Here is a 17,775-nt window from a genome sequence, read left to right on the forward strand (position 1 = left end):
AATGCTTAAGGGGGGAAGAAGACAGACATATTTGTTTCCAACCTGTAAATCATGAATTGAAATATATTGTTTTAGAGGTGAGTCCTGCATATTATTAAAACAGACTTTCTAAAAAAGTTACAAGTGTTTTTACTGTGGGTGTGTAGTGCATGTGTGGACTATGGTACACATGTAAAATACATAGAGTAATGTGCCTTTTAATATTGTCTGAATTCATACTGAAGCCAGTGATAAACAAAATCTGCTCTGTGGAGCTGCCTATGGCTGTACCTCCAGTAAAGCCCGAAGTTACTGCAGAGAGTGCCAGGAAACTGTCTCAAAGGACCAAATTCAGCTCGGGCATAAGCTGACATCAGTGGTGTTTGCCAAGCCTGAACTTGGTTCAGCAAGCTCTAGTAAACAAAAAACCCAGTGGGGCTTATTCAATGTGTAAAATAACGAGCGTAGATGGCGCACACTATACAAACACACATACTAACTAATAGGCAATTATTCAAATCTATAGAAGGCATTGGTTAACAACAGTAAAGGCCAAATGCTAAAGTTGAATTACAGTACCTCAGCCTTATTGAGGTATTTTCTCATATTCTCTGTGTATATATAAAGTCTGCTACAGTTTCCACGGCATGCATCCGATGAAGTGAGCTGTAGCTCACGAAAGCTCATGCTCAAATAAATTGGTTAGTCTCTAAGGTGCCACAAGTACTCCTTTTCTTTTTGCAAATACAGACTAACACGGCTGTTACTCTGAAACCAGCCTTGGATCAGTAGACTTGTTCTCCAAAACTTACTCATCTCGTTTGTTTCCAAAGTTAACCCAGCCCCCTCAGGAATGAGAAACAGCTTATGTTTCTCCCTATCTGAGCTCCTCTCAGACGTGGAAGGCAGTTTGACTGACTTCCTGCTTACAGAATGCCTTGAAAGGGCGAGAGCTGTCTCTCCTTCACAGGTGAATATGGAGAACAGCTATTCCCCAAACATTCATGCAGACAAGATCCATTTGTGCAAATGTTCACAAATAGTGAATAAAAAGGAGCACAGTCCTGGTCAAATCTGAACAGTCAGACAGAATGTCAGCTAATGTTTGTGACCCCTGCTTTTGCAGTAATCAACCTGCTCTATAAGATAAACAATTAGCAGCTTCACATACATGCATCTTTACCAGTGCTTGGAACACAGCCTGGAACAGTGACTGACACATTGGGGTCCTGATGCTTGGCTGGCGCCCTTAGTGACAGAATCTGCATGTTCTGTTCCATTATGCATTACTTTGTCCTGTTCTAGCATGATCTTGCTCCATGTAAAATAAATTGATTCTTCAGAGGGCTGTCTCAGCATTGATTGTTAATAAGTTCTTATCCAAAACTAAATGTAAATATGCCTGTCTTTGACTAAGCTTTCCCACAGTGAGTTCTTGTTCTTCACAGACACACAGCTCGCCTATTCTTTTCTATTTTATTCTATTCTAATATTCAGGTTCTGATAGCACCCTCATCACAGGACTATCTGTGCACCACTGCTCTAACACATAAATTTTAGGAAAAATAAATATTCTACTAAGCAAGTTTCCCCTATCTATGGGAAGGGAGAGAAAAATTGTTTTGTTACTATTTATTTTTTGAGATGTGCTGACTGGTAAGTTGTTGGGGGCTTTGTAAGTACTTTGCTTAGTGTAAATATAAATTATGTACAAATGAGCATGGAAATTGATTACCAGAGATGTGGAATGTGATTTCTGGAAGGAACTGATAGATTTGATAAACTAGAGATTGGGAGAATAAACAATTAAATAGTAATAGGATGTTTGCAAGTCACTATTACAAAGGTACCTTTTTATTCTTCTTGTTAATTATGACAGAAGGAAGTGAGCTTTCACTGATTGGTAGAAACTGACTGTACAAGACTAAAATAGATTAGAGTTCTGTGTACTAGACATTAGGTCTAGTGGGGGGAATTAAAAGCAAAATATAGTTCTATATTTAATTCGGACGTGTGCTTAGTGACAACTGTTTATGGCAAATCTACATGTGGTGAAAATGCCATTTCTAAAGGCTTTACCTGTCTTATCCTTTGCAGTTCCCCATAGAAAGACAGTGTTTTTCTTGCAGAGAAAAAGCAGAGGGGGAAAAAAAATCACCATTTTCACAAATCACAAATGATGTCCCTAGTAAAGTTACTGAGTCCAAAACAAATATTTCAGATTCAGTGTCAGCTAGAATGCAGGAATGGAATTGGATCTTAGCTGCATACATCAGTATATCAGGTACACATCTTCACAGGAACATCAAATGCTGATATACTATCCCGATTGCTTCTGATAGCAGATACACAATCAGAAGGAAAATCATTGTGCAGAAACGTAAAAGAACAATAGGGAAGAAAGGTAGAATTCAGCAACATTATGTTGCAAATATTCTGTGCTCATATAGATTTACATCTGTTTTACTGAAAACTACTGAAGAATTATTCCTTAAACTTTATTTAAGAAATAGATTTGGCTGACTGAGACCACTTCAGTAAAAGACTTGAATGAAAAACAATACAGACTAAAGAATCTGGAACCTAGTTGCATAACTGTCAAGATTTTGTTTTCCATATACTGTGCCTTTATTTTCTAAAGAATCTGCTTGACTGCATCAACACTGCTTCACAAAATGGTAGCTGCCCCTCCAGACAAACCTTTAGAAATGTAAAGGTACAGGATAAAGAAAAGTCATGTTATGCAGCACTGTACACTAGAGTTGTATCTTCTCCATTTAAATTAAGCTATCGAAATATTTTTAAAGAAGAAAATTAGCAAAACAGTTAAAACTGATACAAATATTGACAAGCAGCTTATCACTGATATCAAGCAAGAACAAGATACAGTCAAGACATTACAATATACACAATTATTGAGGGTGAAAGGTTTAAAAGGAATACCAGATCTATTTATGGCTAAAGTTGGAAGTGACATGATTAAATTATGATGCCTAAACAATATGGTGATTAGAGAGGAAAAATAAAATACAGTATAAGGAAAGGATTCCAAGCTGAAGACAGACAGTAAAGCAGGATTAGTTTGTAGAACGGTGCCAGACTAAGCTACAAGGGGATAAAACAAATATTTGGATGAAGCCTCTACAGCTTTTGCATTATTAAACATATATACCATGCAGAAAGGTTTCTCTCATATTCACTGGAGTATTTTATGTTTCCCAGGGAATCCAGAGGCGTCTACTTCAATGCCTTTCTTGAATCTAGTTAGGGCAGATTTTCTATTGCTATCTTTCTGATAGAACATGGGATGCTACACGGTAGCTGGGGGAGGCATATCTTTTGTAGACTTTTTCTGTTTTTGGCTTGAGGGGGCTGCTTTGAAGGCTGGCGCTAGATATGTTTGTGAGGAGGCTCCCTTGTGAGCTGCATTGATCAGATCCCTTTCCAAGGCAGCCTTGCCTGTGTTATGTGAATGTCAACAATTTATCTATAAATGAAGGAATTATTTCAACCCTCAAATGTCCACACAGGTGTATTCTATACCGGGCTGCAGAGATAACTGTGGCAGCAGAACTGAAACAGTTGCACTGAGCAAGGGGCCAGGATTTGAAGGAGTAATGCAGTGTGTTTACACCCACTGAGGTCTTACAGTGCAGCAGAGCAACAGAGGCAGGTGGGGTAGTGTGAGGATAGACTGGGGGAAGAGAGGGAGCAAAGTCAGAGCATCCACTGCTGCCTGGATCATTTGCTCCATGACTGAGGTGCATACAGACATGGAAAGCTACTCTTCCCATACCCAGTGTATCTGCCCATTGTCCAGTCCAAGTACTCGGGCTGGGTGCTGCATTGAGCATTTGGCCCTAATTGCAGAGTTCTGCTTGTCTGTCACTAAAAGGAATCTTTACTATGCACAGCAAGATCCACTAAAATGCAAGTGAAAGGCCCATTCAATAAAAGATTTTATATCTTTACTCACACTTTTGATTTGTACAGCAGGGAGCTAGCACTTTGGAAAAAAGGAATTTGTTTCAAATGACAGATTTTTCTGTTTATTTTGTACTCAGAAGGGCAAATTTTGTTCTCTCTTTAGCCTTGATTTATGACCTTGTTTTTAAAAAAAAAAGAAGAGAGAATCAGCCCGGAAAGAAACAATGCTTACATCCTCTCACAGACTAAAGTCTTTGTATCAGTTCCTAAAGAATAGTTGTGTAAATTACATTTGCTGATACTAGATAAAATTAAAACCAAATAGGAGTTTCTTCCAACAGGATCTGGACAAAATTGTTTTACTTAGTCATTTAGAATAAGGGTTTGATTTTGTTTGCTGGAAAACCTAGTAATTAACAATAGCAATCTCCTTTTACAGGGGAATTCAGATTAATGTGACTGTCATCACTGGAGGAAAGAGAAACCATCCTGTTTATTTGAATGTCTCTAACAAAAGAAGTTAGGCTTTTTATATTTCAAAGTCTAAACAGACAAAAGAAATCACGAATAATCATGAAAGAGAAGGAACAAACTGCATGTGACAGATGTTAGTCATGTTGCTGATTACAGTACAGGAAGGTGCTCTGATATTTTGATATTGAGGGTAGTATAAAAACCTATATAGAATAGAATGAAATAGTTTATAATTTGCATTATTTAAGGATTATAAGGCACTTTTCACGTTAAATTGTAACTGCATTGTACGTAATCGTATACATTTAAAAAATTGCACTTTAAGGATTGTGCTTTCATGACTTTAAAACATATGCTAAACTTTTTAAAAAATAGAAAAATAACTTAGAATGATTCATCCTATAACAAAGATGTAGGTTTTCTCACTCTGATTAGCCTAAGAAAATATCACAAGCTATGGAATACTTTCCATTTCAACTAATTTTTCCCATTTAACCACAAATCTACTTAATTAGCATCATTTTGTAAGTGAGGAGATGCATCATTTGTAAATAGCTCTTTTGTCAGTTGACATCTGCATCAACATATCTCTCACTTATTTGTGTCATTTCAGAAAGCCTTATCAGTTCTTCCACTGCTTATCTGACCCATCAGGAGAGCCTTGATGCAGCAAATTCAGGACTTGCAGTGGAAAAGGAGCTCACTGAGGAAAGAGCAAGTTCTGATCATTCCACCTGACCTCCATATTAGAACTATGATGAGGATGGCTTTGCTTGCTAGGGAGTGATGGGAGTTTAACCTCTTCTTAACACCTCCTCAAGGCTACGACAAAAACCCAGGCCTGTAGTGCTACCTAGCAGCTGTTGGCTGCCCCAGTAGCCTTCTGTGGATGTAGCCTTCTGTGGATATAGCCCGTGGGAAGTTTCACCTCAAGGGTTTGACAGCCAGCAGCCCCATGGCTCCTGATTGGCTCCCTGCTCTATAAAAACCCAAGGGGCATTACAGGAAGTATCCAGGCCACAGCGTGGGTCTTCTGTAGCTGCCACAACTGGTTCGGTTCCTTGCTTTTGATTTCCTGGATTGACCTGAGCTTGATTTGGACTTTGCATCTTGACTCGGACCCTGAAACCTGACTCGGACTCTGACCCTTGGTATTCACCCTGGCCTGGAATCTGACTATGAACTCCTCTGTTACTCCCAGCCTCTGGTTTGCTCCCACTCTGACCCATGGCCCCAACTGCCCTTGTTGGGATCTTGACGCTGTGCTTGACATGAAGAGAAGCAGCACCAGTGCAACGCTTGATAGGTGAGTTACTATCTGTGGGCATGAGGGAGAACACAAATCACACATCTGGCACACTGTACCCAGTGCACAATTTCTACTAGGGCCTCCCCACACCTATCGTTTCAGCGTTATCTATAGTGGAGCTGGTCAAAAACCTTTTTGACAGAACAGTTTTCTTTAAAAAAAAAACAACACCACAATTAAGTCTAAATCAGAATATTGTCATTTCAATGAGGTAAAAATGTTTTGATAAAGTAAAAGCATTTTATTTTGATGTTTTGATTCATTTTGTTTTGGACTTTTAATATATTAAATATGTTAATGTTGCTATATATTTATATATTATATGTAATATCTGAATATAAAACAAGTCTAAATGAAATTAATCAAAATGATAAAGTCAAAATAAAGTGTTTTTACCATATCCATATTAAACAATTCAACATTATCAAAGCAAAAGTTTTTGATGGTCCCAAATCTAAATTTTTCAGATTTTTAATGTAGTGGGAAATTTTGAAACTTTGGCTTTTCTTTACAATTCAGAATGAGAAAAAATTCAAAATGTTGGAATTTCCCGCAGAAGAGACATTTAGGTTTCTGACTAACTCTAATCTGTAGTAACAAAATCATTTTAAAAAAAATCCTCATTCACAAAAGGGGAATTTGCTTGTATTGCTTTGTGGAATCCCCACAACAGAAAACTCACTTTTCAGTAATGGTGCTGCAGCACTACAAATTTCACAGTACTGTAAGTTCCACGGAGCAGCAAGTATATGGCGTCTGCAGGAGGGAGTTTTCTGTACAACTCTGCTGCATGTACAAACTACCTCTTGCTTTTTGTTTTTATGATTTGGCCCACAACCTGAAACCTAGTGTGGACTTTTAAACTGTGAATACCCCAACTCCCGTGGACCTTGTCTCACAGTCAAGATGACTGTTTGTTTTCATACCATGTCCAAACTTGTTGTCCCAAATCTCCATCCACTGCTGAATGATAAGCTTTGTGATTCATGCATCCTCTGAACTAGTGCATGTGGCAGGCGGCAGCATCCTGAGAACTTTTGACATGTAACAAGGCCACAAGATTGTTTTTGCAAATGGAAAGTTTTTGGTTGTTCTGCTAGTCTGAAACTGAAAAGTACCCAAATGTTGTGCGTTTTTTTTTTTTTAAACCAACAGACTCCATGGATAAAAGAGGAAATTTAATTGGCATTAAAAAAAACATTATGGGGGGAAGACTGGCAGACAACACAAATACCACATCAGACAACTAAGCACAGCCATAAAACACTTTTATAATTGTCTGAGAGTGAAATTCTGGATGGGCCAAATGCCTGACTCATATTTCACTGTCTGGTGGAATCTTATTGTTCTCTCCAGTAGGAGACAGTGGAGACAGATTGTGGACCATTGCCTGGAGCAACAGTGAATAGTAGCACTTGAGCTGTGCTCCTATCTCCAGCCTTAATTTGGTGATCATGAACGTCTGTTCAGCCTCCATTCACCCTAATTACCTGGCACACAATATTTGAAGCATCCCAGTTAAGCAAGTATCAGTATTCAGTGTATCCCTAACAAGAAGTATAGATTGTACGTTGTATAAAAATGCATTGTATCCTACTGACTAATAAAATAGTGCTGCGTACACTGTGTGTTCTTTTTAGCTCAGATTTTACAAGCCAAGTCTTGTAAGACTGAGTGGTCTAAAAAGAAAGTCCTTTATAATGATGGATACATTTACCACAAATAGTTATATTGATCCAGGGCTTTTATAATGGCTGAAATGCTGTAAAAGAGAACCTGGTTTGAGGGTGGAGCTAATAGGGCATTTATTTTGTATATAGTTTGTAGGTCCAGTAAGGGCTAGTCTGCCCATGGATTTTTTGAACCTAGTGTATCTAAACTGGTTATGTCTATACCAATGCAAACCTCTAATGGGCATGGATTTAAACTGGTTTAAGCACAGTGATTTACTTAAGACAAACTGGTATACATGAAATTTAAAACAGTGTAAGAGTGACTGTGTGGGTTTGCACCTCGGTAACTTAATCAATTTATTATACAAGTGCAAGTTTTTCTAACACAGACCAGCCCTAAAAACAAAATGAACCCAGCATTAGGGGTGGGCATGATCAGAGATGGATTAAGGTTTCCTGGGGCCCTGCGCCAGAGCAAGTGGGGGGCCCCCCACCCCTTCCACCTGTGGCCCCGTCCCTGTTCTGCCCCTCCCCGCTGCCCTGTCCCTGTTCCACCCAGGGTCCCCTCATTCCACCCACCACGGTGGGTCCCAACCCATTGTGACATTCTGTACCTCATGGGAACACCATACACCCCCATGTTCATCCTTATAATATGATTGTGTGGTATCTAATGCAAAGTTTGTCATGTCAGGTGTCTTTGGAAGGCTCATGATGTATTGAGCATTGTTGTTATGGTAATGTTATATTTCAGAGTAGCAGCCGTGTTAGTCTGTAGTCGCAAAAAGAAAAGGAGTACTTGTGGCATCTTAGAGACTAACAAATTTATTTAAGCATAAGCTTCGTGAGCTACAGCTCACTTCATCGAATGCATTCAGTGGAAAATACACTGGGGAGATTTGTATACACAGAGAACATGAAACAATAGGTGTTATCATACACACTGTAAGGAGAGTGATCACTTAAGATGAGCTAATACCAGCAGGAGAGCGGGAGCGGGTGGTGGTGGGGAGAAAATCTTTAGTGATAATCAAGGTGGGCCATTTCACTACAAAAGGTTTTCTCACACCCCCCACCCCCGCTCTCCTGCTGGTATTAGCATCTTAAGCGATTGATGTCAAGAATTATAACATTCATAAACCAGTCGGAGAACACTTCAATCTCTCTGGTCACGCAATCACAGACATGAAGGTCGCTATCTTAAAACAAAAAAACTTCAAATCCAGACTCCAGCGAGAAACTGCTGAATTGGAATTCATTTGCAAATTGGATACTATTAATTTAGGCTTAAATAGAGACTGGGAGTGGCTAAGTCATTATGCAAGGTAGCCTATTTCCCCTTGTTTTTTCCTACCCCACCCCCCCAGATGTTCTGGTTTAACTTGGATTTAAACTTGGAGAGTGGTCAGTTTGGATGAGCTATTACCAGCAGGAGAGTGAGTTTGTGTGTGTATGGGGGTGGGGGGGATGTGAGAAAACCTGGATTTGTGCAGGAAATAGCCCGACTTGATTATCATGCACATTGTGTAAAGAGTTGTCACTTTGGATGGGCTATCACCAGCAGGAGAGTGAATTTGTTGTTGGGGGGGTGGAGGGTGAGAAAACCTGGATTTGTGCTGGAAATGGCCCACCTGATGATCACTTTAGATAAGCTATTACCAGCAGGACAGTGGGGTGGGAGGAGGTATTGTTTCATATTCTCTGTGTAGATATAAAGTCTGCTGCAGTTTCCACGGTATGCATCCGATGAAGTGAGCTGTAGCTCACGAAAGCTCATGCTCAAATAAATTAGTTAGTCTCTAAGGTGCCACAAGTACTCCTTTTCTCCTTACAGTGTGTATGGTAACACCCATTGTTTCATGTTCTCTGTGTATACAAATCTCCCCACTGTATTTTCCACTGAATGCATCCGATGAAGTGAGCTGTAGCTCACGAAAGCTCATGCTAAAATAAATTGGTTAGTCTCTAAGGTGCCACAAGTACTCCTTTTCTTTTTGGTAATGTTATAGTAATTGTTATAGGTTGTAATTTCATGTATATAGTTATGAGGCTGAAAAGTGTCCTCATGGTTTAAAGCAAGCCCAGGCAAAAACTCCAAGAGCAGAGGGGCCGTTCGCACCTCATCAGGGCATGTATGGGACAAACACAGACCAGCCTTACAAGAACAAAGGACACTGGCGTAGGCAACAACAAAGGATCTGTTGGACTCTCAAGTGAGTCACCCCCCTTCCTTTGGTCGGTTTGGGACTGCAATGAGGTAATACTCACCTGACTCTGAATGGTGGGGCGAAGCTAAGAGGGAGGAAAGAACATGATAAAAGGGAGAGATGTTTGCCATGCTCTTCCTCTCTCTTCCACCTCTATCTACAGACATCACCATCAAGTGACTGAAGTGCTGACCAAGGGAGAGAGCCTGGCTGAAGGGCAACCAGCCAGCCTGTGGTGAGAAGCATCTAAGTTTGTAAGGGAACTGAAAGTGTTAAGATCAGCTTAGAATGTGTTTTGCTTCTGTTTCATTTGACCAAATCTGACTTATGTTTTGACTTATAATCACTTAAAATTTATCTTTGTAGTTACTAAATCTGCTTGTTTATTCTACCTGAAGCAGTGTGTTTTGTTTGAAGCATTTCAGAAACTCCCCTTGGGATAACAAGCCTATCATTGATGCATATCAATTTGTTTGTTAAATTGATGAATTCATATAAGCTTGCAGCGTCCAGTGGGCATAACTGGACACTGCAAGACAGAGGTTCGTAGGGTTGTGTTTGGGACAGGAGATATTGGCTAGTGTCATTCAGTTGCACAATCCAAGGAGCAGCTTACATGCCAGAGGCTGTGTGTGAACAGCCCAGAAGTGGGGGTTCTCACAGCAGAGCGGGGTAAGGCTGGCTCCCAGAGTCAAGGATTGGAGTGACCTAGCAGATCACCGGTCCAGATAATGCCCATTTGCTCCTTTCTCTCCCCCCTCTCTCCTCTTTCCCTGCACCACGGCCCCAGGGCCGCAGCGCAGAGTGAGAGCTTCTCCAGTCCCTGGGCTGCAGTGGGGTCTGGGTGCTGGGGCTTTCCCTGCCACCCCCTGTGCTTCCACGGGGGGACCAGGGTTGGGGTGCTGGGGTTCTCTTGCCTGGCACTTCTGCCAGAGAGCAAGGTTAGGCACGGGGGTTTCCCCTGCCACCCTGTGGCTTCTGCCGGAGAGTGGGGGGCTGAGTCTGCCCCCATCCCAAGGATTCTGCTGGGGACAGGGTGGGGGGGGGCTGGGCGCTGCCCCACCTGCCAGGAACTTCTGGGGATGGCGGGCTTCCCCTACTGTTCAGGCTTCGCCTGCTGCCCCGTGCCGGGGTTAGGGGAACGCTGGGGGCTGCCCCACCTACCAGGCATTTCTGGGGACAAGGGGCAGGTGCTGCCCCTGGGGCTTTCCCTGCCACTCTGCAGTGGATTTCCACTGGGGTGCCTCTTTTTCTGGGGGCTCCCAATTGGCTGCGGCCTTGGGCATGGGCCCCGTGGATAATCTGCCACTGGGCATGATGAACTCGATATTAATTTCTTCTCCTATTGAGACTCCTCTGAAAACACAATTATCGTAGACCTTTGTTTCTGGCGTTTTTTTTTTTTTAAAGTTGGATACAGTTTGACTCCGTCAAAGAAAGGCAAGTTCCCTTTTTGTTGAGGGAAGTGAGAGCCTGTAAAGAATATCCAGCAGGAAAGTGCATGCAAAGGGTTTAGAAAACTCTCTATATCCTGAAAATTGACCATATCCTTCTGCTGGGACCAGAATAAAAATGGCAGCAGTAAGTGCTGTGATGATTCCTTCTCACATTCTACTACTTCCCCCTTATTCACAGAAGCAAAAGAGATTCCAGGAAACTATACAGCCTATGCACTCACTTTTGAAAACCTGGATGCAGCGATGTCTTATAAAGATAGACAGCTCCTAAAATCAACAAAAGTGCTCTGTGCTTTACCATACCTGCCATTCTGGAAACAAATAAAATAAGTGCAATCATTCAGAAAACAAAGCAGCATTGCTTTGTCAGTGAGACGTAAAATTGTAACTGTCACATTGTCTTATACAGTATAAGTGAAAAACACATACAAAATATGATTGTAACAGCCAATGAAATTAATGGATAGGGGACATGTGATAGTCCTTTTTGTAATGTTGTAACGTCATCAAGTGACAGTTACCTGGAAATAAGGGATTATTATTATTTATTTATGTTGCTGTAGTCATGGATCAGAACCCCATTGTGCTAGGCGCTGTACAAACACAGAATAAAAAGAAAGTCCCTGCTTCAAAGACTTAGTTTCTTACTAGCATGTCTGTTGTGTGTGCTTTCTTTATTACATGGTGTCAGACAGAAACAAATTTTGGGCAAAGGTGGAGCAAATGAAGCCACCCAAATCCTTCAGGCTGGATGGTAACTTGCTAAAGAACTGGAAAAGATGGTGGCAGAATTTCCAAATATTCCTGGAGGCAAGCGATATTGTGAAGGATTCTGACACAGTAAGGTTCTCCACATGTTACCTGTTGCAGGCCCAAAGGCATTACGATAAGGATAGAAATCTGCTACTAGAGGCTCCAATTCAGCAAAGCATGTAAGCACATAATTAAGTCCATCCTCATTCAGCAAAACACAAGCATATGCTGAGGTCCCAAGTTTGTGACTTGGTAATAGACCCCCATCATTTTCACCCTCACAGCGTTGGCAGGAAGCAGTGGCTTGGCTTTGGTGTCTTCACCCCCTGCTGCCAGTGCACCCTGCAACTTTACTAGGGATGGAGAAGTTGCTGTATAAAGCCTTAGCCTCACTCACTGCCCAATGGAAGCAGCTCTAGTAAGAATGGGAGACAGCGGATTCCTCTTGACCCCATTTTCATGGTATGTGGCAACATTCAGAGAAGTGTGGGATGGGGATGTGGTGATAACTCCATTGGAATACTTTCCTGATTTCTGGTGCTTGCTCAACTGCAAGAGGATTAACACAGTGGTGCACAATTATAATTAAGGGTATGATTTAGTTATGGAGGTCACGGATTCCATGACTTTACCAGATGTCTGTGACTTCCTTGGCTTCAGCTGTCAGCAGCTGTGACCAGAGTTGGGGTTATGTGCCCCTGCATGGCCACTGGGGCCAGGGGCTCTGCCCCCACCAAGCCATGGGGCTTGGCCTGTCATTTCTGCCCCCCATGGGAGTCCAGCTGTTAGTCTCTCCTCCCTTTCGCCCCTTCCCCCCCGTGCCCTTCCCCTGTTATTTTTAGTAAAAGTCACACAGGTCATATTCCCATGATGTTTTGTTTATTGCCCATGACCTGTCTGTGACTTTTACTAAAAATAACTGTGACAAAATCTTAACCTTAATTATAATGGAGTGAAACTTCACTATGAGCCATTTGAAGTTTCACTGTAAGAGGAGTGAAAAATCCATTGAAATGTATTGCAGCAACTTGGGACTTAAGCTTCACTAATACCAATATAACTCCCGGAGGGTTTGCCGTTTGCTTGTGAGCCCATCAATCTTTCCTTACAGATCCAAGGGGGCTCATCTAACTACAATCCCAGTTGCAGCAAGGACTCCAGGACAAAAACTGCCCTGTACACTTCTGATTGGAGCACTGGTTTTGGATTCAATTACTATATCTACAAGAACCCAGCTGTTCAAAAGGTAATCAACGGAAAGCTGGGTAAGGTCTCCAGAGACATCTTGAACTAATCAAAAGCCAAGGACTTTTCTCTAAGGGAACAGGGAATAACCAATATAGAAGCAACACTAAAGTTTGGCAGAGTTGAATGGAGTGCTCCAAGGGAAATGAGAATTTTATTAGAGCTCTAAGCTTATATTCCATCATCTCAAGGCCCTGCAGTTGATAAGGGGGAACAAAGTCCCTGTTTACTGTTTCTGTGGATTTTGGAGAAAACATCAGGCCAGAGATTAAGAACGGAGAGACCCTTATCAGGACAGAGTAGTGCTTGATCCTGTCTTTCTTGGAAGTCTCTGTTCCCATCAAGAGGATGGAAATGATAAATGGATCTGCATAACCTACCACTACAGTTTGGAGTAGACACCACAGCCTCCCCCTTAGTGCTTCCTAAGAGATTTTTACTATGTCACTGCCCTATGCATGCTCTCTTCTAATCCGCTGCTGGATTCCTTTGTCTGTGACAATGAGCCCACCATGTACCAGACGGCCAACATTTATGCTTACCTTCCCTTGCCAAAGTTTTTGAAAATACCTATCATTTGGTGCAACCCAGTTCATTCCAAAGGCAGTGTTGGCTCCTCAAAGTACTTTTATAAACCCCAAGGATAAGTGTTCCCAGGCAGGTGTAAATAACAGTGTCTATATAGGACTGTCTCCATCAGAATAAGGGAAATTGCCCTATCTCGTCCTTTGGTTTAGTGGCAGAACTTTTAACAAGGGCTCCCAGAAGCCTTCTGTACTACAGTATTGTGTTAAGGTTCAAGTCATGTCCAAGAACAGGATTTGAATGCTGAAGCTGAAACAAACTTTAGGGGTAGCTGGGGAATTGTTAACTGTTAATGCTAGGATTATCAATTTCTCCACACAGACCGGTAAAGTTAATTATATTAAGCCCTCTGGATCAGTTAAAGTGCAGAACTATATTTAACTGGTACCTTTTAAAGAACTTTAATTTCTGAATGTTGTCTTTTGCTTAGATTTTGGTCAGAAGTCATTAGTATGCTGAACCATATGCTAAAGGAATGATTTATTCTTTCCCTTCTATTTTGCTTACTGGCAAGGGCCATGAACTATGATTGTGAATGTTCTTGCTTTGCCCAGCTAGTGTGACTGATGGCTAGATGGGGAGTTTTAATAGTTTGGCTGCATAAACAGATCACCTTCTCTTTGCTTCCAGACTAAAGATATGATTTATGGCATCACAATAGAGAAAAAGGACAAATGGGTAGAGGAGAAAGGTTTGGTTCTGGCCAAAACTTCTGAACTTTGAGTTAGCTGCTATTGCTCTTCTCTACTGGATCTTATTTTTCTGTGATGGAGCTAAAAGAATGCACGGCTTGTATGATTTATTAATGTGCATTATTGATATCTGGGATGAGGAATGTGAAACTCATGTATCATACAAATGTAGCTGAGAGATTTGTTAACTTTGGCTGAAGTTATTCAAACACTTCTTTTGTCACAGATCCAGCAGTGATTGCAATTGATACACTGTCAATTACAACTTCATACAGTGCTTGTGAAATCAATGCAACTTTTGTTAAAAATAATAAACATCTTAGTATATGGATTTGTATTATGGTTTTTTTTCTGAGAGGGGATTCAATACTGTGTATAGAACAAGAAAAGCAAATGAAACAGCTGCATGGATGGCTCCTGCTTCTGGTCTATCCAGCAGAGCTGTATTGCTGTCGGTTTCGGTCTCCTGTAGTGGCTGACTAGCAGCTGTGGAACAGACTGTCACAGCCAGGGGTACTGGCCCCTTTAAAGGAAGGTGGGGACAGCCCCACCTGGGCCATAACTGACTAGCTGCTTTCCAGCCTAAGGGGGTGGGACTAAGGTGGCTCAGGGGATCGCTTAATAGACATCCGGGCCACATCAAAGCACTGATAGAGCAATCTGGGGGGTGTGGACAGATTCTCATAGAAGCATTGAGCCAGGATCAGCAGGAGGCTGGGTACTCCAGGGGAACCAGGCTGTGGGTCCAGTGCTCTATACCGGAGATAGGAAGGATGCAAGGAATCGACCCTGGCAGGAGCTGAGAATGATACTCCAGAGGAGCCAGGCTGGAGGCTGAGTGCTTCTATCTTAGAGCCAGAATGACACTCAAAATTGTCTGAACCTTGACTATTTCTGGAGACCACTGGATAAACCACCTGGGTGCAATGTGAAACATTTAGTATTTTTAGACTGCTAACTTGAAGAAAAGCTGTCTTGCCAAAATCCTAATGTTCATAATCAAATTTGATAAAATGAGGGGTTTAGTAACTCCAGGAGGTGTGCCCTGTTCTGACTTGTCAGGGCATTCCAGGGAGGGGAGAAACTCATAATCCTTTACAAGGAGTTTTTCAAACTTTGTTTCCTTGGCCATACCATCATCACTTCAGGAGCTGTATGACTGAGGCCTAGGCTCCTTCCTGTTTAGGCCAGCCAGCCATTGACAAGGTGGAGGAAACTAACAACACCAGCAACATCAAGACTCATTGCATGCAGGCCAGATTAGCCTATCGATCTTCAACCAGAAGATCAGGTAGCTAGTGAATGACCAACCGATCCCCAAAGACCATCTTCTGTGGCAAATACCTTTCTAGAAAAACTGAGAATCAGATCTGAGACATTCAAATGGCCACTTAAGTTTTTTTCTCTCATTTTTAAGTCTTTGTTTTTGTTCTGTGTTTTCACCACCAAGCGTGGTGAAGTGAATGTGTGACTGAGCAGCAGACCCATATGAGGACGGTGCTCAAGAAAATAGTAGAGCTTTGTTAAACCTCTTGCTGCCTTGAAGAGGTCAAAGGTTTATGAATCAAAGAAAAAAATGTATATTTAACCACAAACTGTATTATCTTTGACCTGAAAATCTTTGTTAAAGGTAGCAAGGTGGATTTCTTAAGTCGTTTTCACAAATGGTATTGCAACATCTTGTGTGACTCAAGATACTAGCAATTTTCTCCATTTTCTGTCATCTAACCACTAAAATCTAGGCAGGCAGCCACAACTAATATTAGAGCTGTAATTCAAAAATTAGCTTTAGCTTGGGATTTATTAGTTTAGTCCAAACCCTTTGCCTGGAATATACATATAGATTAAATTGGCAATGATAGTGCCCTGTTTAAGCTGTTTTCAAAACAGATTGCTACCTCCCCAAATTGTTCGATCAAGTATATATAGGAATAATCCATTTGATTTTAACCTAATTCAATTAGTCTGATTTGATATTACCCTATTTTAATGTGATCTGTTAAGTTAGAAATGATTTAATAATATCTGTGTAATTTTTAATTACAGTTGTTAAGAGTTAACAATTGGTTGATGTGTCTCAATTGTGCTCACACTTCTGTGGAAGCTCTTGCATGAAAAGTCCCAGCAAATGGGCATTTCTTGGGGATCCAATAGGGGGGATGATGACAGTGCTGTGGTGACAGCACTCCCTCTTTTCACATGGGCAAGGGGAGATCCACCACATGTCCCTTTTATAGTAAGATCTAGGGAAGTGATCTGAGCCCATAGTGAATTAAGTCTGATTCCATTAACTGATTTTGCATGCATGCTGATGTGATATGACTGAGTGCTTGTACTTAGGTGCATGTGCATTTCCCATTGCCCTGTTTCAAGACTTTGGCTGCAGTCATGTGACCTTGAGTCCCCACACTCTGCTGAAATGTACATGCACATAACGGACCAACACTCTGTTGAATGTGGCTATGACTAGAAGAACAAACATAGTTAGCATGAATGCTGTAGCTTTTGTAGTCAAAGTTTCTATTGAATGACAAGGGAGCCCTCTCTATACAACCTGATACCTATAACGTTGCATAGGTGGTCTATCACTTTATTTAAAACATAATTGCAGAAAACCGCAAAGGCCCAGATCCACAAAGGGATTTGTTATGACCCCAGTGTCACAAAACTTGGAAAATCACAGAACAACAATGCACTGAACAAATTTTGAGTGAAGAGCCTAGGTTCCTATATAAAGAATAGGGAGAAATAGGTGCCTTAGCATGTGATCCACAAAAGGCAGCGTGTGTGTTAAGCCCCTCCCCTCTCACAGAGAAAGGTATCTAAGTCTGGGCTGCAAGGAGGTGCCTATCTCTGCTTGTGATCCATGAACTCACTACAGGGCTCCATCTGGTAGGTGCGCTTAGAGGCCTCCTTATTCCACACAAAACATTTTAGATGGTGGTCAGGAGAGTAGGTGCAGGGGAATGACCTCCCTTGTAACTAGGGTTGGATTAATTAGATTTTTAACAGTAAATGTTGGTGAACATCAATTTCACTGTACACACATATTGATTGAAAAAAATTTCCATTGATAATCAAAATTCACAGATAAGCAGCATTACCTTACCTCAAAACTTACTAGAATTCAGTTTAAGGATATTTACTTTGTATTAGGGCTGTCGATTGATCACAGTTGACTCAAAAAGATTAATTGTGATTTAAAAAATTAATGACAATTAATTGCAGTTTTAATCGCACTGTTAAACAATAGAATACCAATTGAAATTTATTAGCTATTTTTTGATGTTTTTCTACATTTTCAAATATATTGATTTAAATTGAAACACAGAATACAAAGTATACAGTGCTCACTTTATATTATTTTTATTACAAATATTTACACTGTAAAAATGATGAACAAAATAAATAGTATTTTTCAATTCACCTCATACAAGTGTCATAATGCAATCTCTTTATCATGAAAGTGCAACT

General features: G+C 41.1%; 1 long non-coding RNA gene across 1 annotated transcript in view; it reads left to right on the forward strand.

Annotated features, from left to right (window-relative positions):
• The window catches only part of LOC140907548 (uncharacterized), a 124,062-nt gene extending 109,471 nt beyond the window's left edge, over positions 1 to 14,591 (forward strand). The window contains exons 2-6 of the long non-coding RNA XR_012157530.1: positions 4,994 to 5,686; positions 9,733 to 9,804; positions 11,718 to 11,958; positions 12,064 to 12,241; positions 12,891 to 14,591. This is a non-coding gene — a long non-coding RNA (uncharacterized LOC140907548). The remainder of the gene's footprint in view (positions 1 to 4,993; positions 5,687 to 9,732; positions 9,805 to 11,717; positions 11,959 to 12,063; positions 12,242 to 12,890) is intronic.
• The last annotated feature ends 3,184 nt before the right edge of the window (positions 14,592 to 17,775 follow it).

Source organism: Lepidochelys kempii, chromosome 2, assembly GCF_965140285.1.
Source record: "Lepidochelys kempii isolate rLepKem1 chromosome 2, rLepKem1.hap1, whole genome shotgun sequence".
Taxonomy (NCBI): domain Eukaryota; kingdom Metazoa; phylum Chordata; order Testudines; family Cheloniidae; genus Lepidochelys; species Lepidochelys kempii.